The sequence below is a fragment of the Nerophis lumbriciformis genome, linkage group LG37 (assembly GCF_033978685.3).
Source record: "Nerophis lumbriciformis linkage group LG37, RoL_Nlum_v2.1, whole genome shotgun sequence".
Classification (NCBI taxonomy): domain Eukaryota; kingdom Metazoa; phylum Chordata; class Actinopteri; order Syngnathiformes; family Syngnathidae; genus Nerophis; species Nerophis lumbriciformis.
Window position 1 is genome coordinate 7,774,055 of NC_084584.2, and position 6,008 is coordinate 7,780,062.

The following is a 6,008-nucleotide window of genomic DNA, read 5'->3' on the forward strand; positions in this document are numbered from 1 at the left end:
TTTTTGTGGTCCCCATTATTTAGAAAAGTATCGAATGGTATAGAAAATTCTGGAAATACATTTTGGTACCGGTAGCAAAATATTGGTATGAGGACCACCTATAGTGCCCATGGTTTACCATCCCCATGTGGGACACGAACCAGGCCTGCATGGTGGTCCACCACGCCTCAACTTTGCTTTTTCAATGAAGACGTTTGAAGTGCAAGTATTGACATTAGTATCATTACATCTGCAATAATCCCTTTTTTAAAAAGCAAAATACACGTTAATCAATTACCATCGTGGACCCCGACTTAAACAAGTGGAAAAACTTATTGGGGTGTTACCATTTAGTGGTCAATTGTACGGAATATGTACTGTACTGTGCAATCTACTAATAAAAGTCTCAATCAATTAATCAAACGGTAAAATACAGTCACACCATTTTACAGGATGTCCCTGAACGCACCTCGCATAGCCAAAATGGCCGTGATCTAGCCAAGCTAACATTAGCATCACAATAATAATAATAATAATAATAATAATAATAATAATAATAATAGATGAGGACAACTAAACAATCCCAGTGGCATTAAATATAGTTCTAAATAGTGATGGGTCCGGCAACACCGATGCATCGGCGCATGCGTCGAGCTCATAGAGCGAAACCCTGTGTCGGTGCGCGTACCGCTTTTAGAAAGTCACGTGACCGACCATGAGCTGTTTTGGTCACGTGACCGATACGCGAACTGTGTCGCACTGACGCCTCCTCTGTGCCCTGTGAGCGGCTCTTTTCTACAGCCGGAGAAATAATAACTAAGAAGAGAAATCGTCTAAAATGTTATACGTCGGAAAAACTTTTTTTTTTTTTTTTTTTTAATAAAAATGTGTAAAAAAATCAAATTAAAAAAATTCCCAGTCCACAATCATCCATAACACGTTCTCTTAGATTTCCATGTTATGATACATGTTCACGTTATTTATTGACTGTATCTAAAAAAGATACAAATATATTTTTATTTAAATGAAGATATGAAATAATCCTAAATGAAATACAATGACTTGGTTTATATTATTGTATATACTAGGGCAGGGGTCACCAACGCGGTGCCCGCGGTCACCAGGTAGCCCGTAAGGACCAGATCAGTCGCCCGCTGGCCTGTTCTAAAAATAGCTCAAAGAGCAGCACTTACCAGTGAGCTGCCTCTATTTTTTTTAAATTGTATTTATTTACTAGCAAGCTGGTCTCGCTTTGCTCGACATTTTTAATTCTAAAAGAGACAAAACTCAAATAGAATTTGAAAATCCAAGAAAATATTTTAAAGACTTGGTCTTCACTTGGAATAAGCGGTAGAAAATGGATGGATGGATGGGTCTTCACTTGTTTAAATAAATTCATTTATTTTTTTTACTTTGCTTCTTATTACTTTTAGAAATACAATTTTAGAGAAAAAATACAACCTTAAAAATGATTTTAGGATTTTTAAACAAATATACCTTTTTACCTTTTAAATTTCTTCCTCTTCTTTCCTGACAATTTAAATCAATGTTCAAGTAAATTTATTTATTTTTTATTGTAAAGAATAATAAATATTTTAGCTTCTGTTTTTTCGACGAAGGAATATTTGTGAAATATTTCTTCAAACTTACTATGATTAAAAAGATTATTCTGGCAAATCTAGAAAATCTGTAGAATCAAATTTAAATCTTATTTCAAAGTATTTTGAATTTCTTTTAAAATTTTTGTTCTGGAAAATCTAGAAGAAATACTGATTTGTCTTTGTTAGAAATATAGCTTGGTCCAATTTGTTAAATATTCTAACAAAGCGCAGATTGGATTTTAACCAATTTAAAACATGTCATCAAAATTCTAAAATTTATCTTAATCAGGAAAAATTACTAATGATGTTCCATAAATCATTTTTTTTATTTTTTCAAAAAGATTCAAGTAAGCGAGTTTTTCTCTTCTTTTTGTCGGTTGAATTTTGAATTTTAAAGAGTCGAAATTGAAGATAAACTATGTTTCAAAATTTTATTTTACATTTTTTCTTGTTTTCTCCTCTTTTAAACCGTTCAATTAAGTGTTTTTTTTCATCATTTATTCTCTACAAAAAACCTTCCGTAAAAGGAAAAAAAAATGTACGACGGAATGACAGACAGAAATACCCATTTTTTTATATATATAAATTTATTTATTTAGCTATTCTTGTTTAAATCACACTTACGTGTAACTTACAAATGACAATATATTTATTTATTTAAGTGTGTATCAAACTGGTAGCCCTTCGCATTAATCAGTACCCAAGAAGTAGTTTTTGGTTTCAAAAAGGTTGGTGACCCCTGTACTAGGGCATCAAATCAGTGTCAGTTGAGTCGGTCCATAGGTTGCCTGTAGGGATTTTTAATGTCCAGCAGATGTCAGTATTTAGTGACACAGTATCGACACAGTATCAATACAGTTTTGCAATGTGTCGAAACGCTTCATGACGCCTCATCAACCCATCACTAGTTCTAAATATAAATATAGTTGTACCTGCACGTTGTGAGTCCACTTGGGTGATGGGATTCTGTAAATAAAACATCAAGTTAGTTTACACAGTAGAAGTGCATTATTGTCTTCACAATATCACTCTAAGATACAGTTTAGGTCAATAACAGGTAGCGAACACTTTTATGTGCAGGTTGCAAAGTACTATTCCAAATAGAAGCAGTCAACATTGATTCAATATTAAAAGCCTGTCTCACCTCTTTGAAGGATCCACACTTGACAGCACTTCCGGTCCATACCACTTCCCGCCAGCAACAGGCGCTGTTGCATCATCATTGAATAAAGCCTGACAGATGTTTGTTTGTTTGTTTTACTTGTTTCTTGTTGTGTTGCATCATCATTGAATAAAGCCTGACAGATGTTTGTTTGTTTTACTTGTTTCTTGTTGTGTTGCATCATCATTGAATAAAGCCTGACAGATGTTTGTTTGTTTTACTTGTTTCTTGTTGTGTTGCATCATCATTGAATAAAGCCTGACAGATGTTTGTTTGTTTTACTTGTTTCTTGTTGTGTTGCATCATCATTGAATAAAGCCTGACGGATGTTTGTTTGTTTGTTTTACTTGTTTCTTGTTGTGTTGCATCATCATTGAATAAAGCCTGACGGATGTTTGTTTGTTTTACTTGTTTCTTGTTGTGTTGCATCATCATTGAATAAAGCCTGAGGGATGTTTGTTTGTTTTACTTGTTTCTTGTTGTGTTGCATCATCATTGAATAAAGCCTGACAGATGTTTGTTTGTTTTACTTGTTTCTTGTTGTGTTGCATCATCATTGAATAAAGCCTGACAGATGTTTGTTTGTTTTACTTGTTTCGTGTTGTGTTGCGTCATCATTGAATAAAGCCTGAGAGATGTTTGTTTGTTTTACTTGTTTCTTGTTGTGTTGCATCATCATTGAATAAAGCCTGAGAGATGTTTGTTTGTTTGTTTTACTTGTTTCTTGTTGTGTTGCATCATCATTGAATAAAGCCTGAGGGATGTTTGTTTGTTTTACTTGTTTCTTGTTGTGTTGCGTCATCATTGAATAAAGCCTGACAGATGTTTGTTTGTTTTACTTGTTTCTTGTTGTGTTGCATCATCATTGAATAAAGCCTGAGGGATGTTTGTTTGTTTTACTTGTTTCCTGTTGTGTTGCATCATCATTAAATAAAGCCTGAGGGATGTTTGTTTGTTTTACTTGTTTCTTGTTGTGTTGCATCATCATTGAATAAAGCCTGACAGATGTTTGTTTGTTTTACTTGTTTCTTGTTGTGTTGCATCATCATTGAATAAAGCCTGACAGATGTTTGTTTGTTTTACTTGTTTCTTGTTGTGTTGCATCATCATTGAATAAAGCCTGAGAGATGTTTGTTTGTTTGTTTTACTTGTTTCTTGTTGTGTTGCGTCATCATTGAATAAAGCCTGAGAGATGTTTGTTTGTTTTACTTGTTTCTTGTTGTGTTGCACCATCATTGAATAAAGCCTGACAGATGTTTGTTTGTTTTACTTGTTTCCTGTTGTGTTGCATCATCATTGAATAAAGCCTGACAGATGTTTGTTTGTTTTACTTGTTTCTTGTTGTGTTGCATCATCATTGAATAAAGCCTGAGAGATGTTTGTTTGTTTTACTTGTTTCTTGTTGTGTTGCATCATCATTGAATAAAGCCTGACAGATGTTTGTTTGTTTTACTTGTTTCCTGTTGTGTTGCATCATCATTGAATAAAGCCTGACAGATATTTGTTTGTTTTAGTTGTTTCTTGTTGTGTTGCATCATCATTGAATAAAGCCTGACAGATGTTTGTTTGTTTTACTTGTTTCTTGTTGTGTTGCATCATCATTGAATAAAGCCTGAGGGATGTTTGTTTTTTCCACAGCGACTAGAAGTTACTCATGTCAAACTTCAGGTAAATGCTGACACCTCTCCTCCAAAGATCGTCTCCTTCCAGAGGAGTGGCCACCAAAGAGATGTTTTGCCAGGGGAAATGCACCTTTTTTCTTTCTTTCTTTGGCCTATCACTCACAAACCCTGTGTGAGAACATGCCTTTCTCTTCTTTATGCATTCTAAATGGTAAATACGCGTCAGCAAGAGTCAGCTAACAATGCAGGTCATGGGAATGTGATTTATTCAGCCTACAAAGCCCTCAAAACTAACCTGTTGTAATTATATACACTAACTTGGTGTAATTATATACACTAACCTGGTGTAATTATATAAACTAACCTGGTGTAATTATATACACTAACCTGGTGTAATTATATACACTAACCTGGTGTAATTATATAAACTAACTTGGTGTAATTATATACACTAACCTGGTGTAATTATATACACTAACCTGGTGTAATTATATAAACTAACCTGTTGTAATTATATACACTAACCTGGTGTAATTATATACACTAACCTGGTGTAATTATATACACTAACCTGGTGTAATTATATACACTAACCTGGTGTAATTATATACACTAACCTGGTGTAATTATATACACTAACCTGGTGTAATTATATACACTAACCTAGTGTAATTATATAAACTAACCTGGTGTGATTATATAAACTAACCAGGTGTCATTATATACACTAACCTGGTGTAATTATATACACTAACCTGGTGTAATTATATACACTAACCTGGTGTAATTATATAAACTATCCTGGTGTAATTATATACACTAACCTGGTGTAATTATATAAACTATCCTGGTGTAATTATATACACTAACCTGGTGTAATTATATACACTAACCTGGTGTAATTATATAAACTAACCTGGTGTAATTATATACACTAACCTGGTGTAATTATATACACTAACCTAGTGTAATTATATACACTAACCTGGTGCAATTATATACACTAACCTGGTGTAATTATATACCCTAACCTGGTGTAATAATATAAACTATCCTGGTGTAATTATATAAACTAACTTGGTGTAATTATATACACTTACCTGGTGTAATTATATACACTAACCTGGTGTAATTATATACACTAACCTGGTGTAATTATATAAACTATCCTGGTGTAATTATATACACTAACCTGGTGTAATTATATACACTAACCTGCTGTAATTATATAAACTAACCAGGTGTAATTATATACACTAACCTGGTGTAATTATATACACTAACCTGGTGTAATTATATACACTAACCTGGTGTAATTATATACACTAACCTGGTGCAATTATATAAACTAACCTGGTGTAATTATATACACTAACCTGTTGTAATTATATACACTAACCTGGTGTAATTATATACACTAACCTGGTGTAAATATATAAACTAACCTGGTGTAATTATATACACTAACCTGTTGTAATTATGTACCCTAACCTGTTGTAATTATATAAACTAACCTGGTGTAATTATATAAACTAACCAGGTGTAATTATATACACTAACCTGGTGTAATTATATACACTAACCTGGTGTAATTATATACACTAACCTGGTGTAATTATATACACTAACCTGGTGTAATTATAT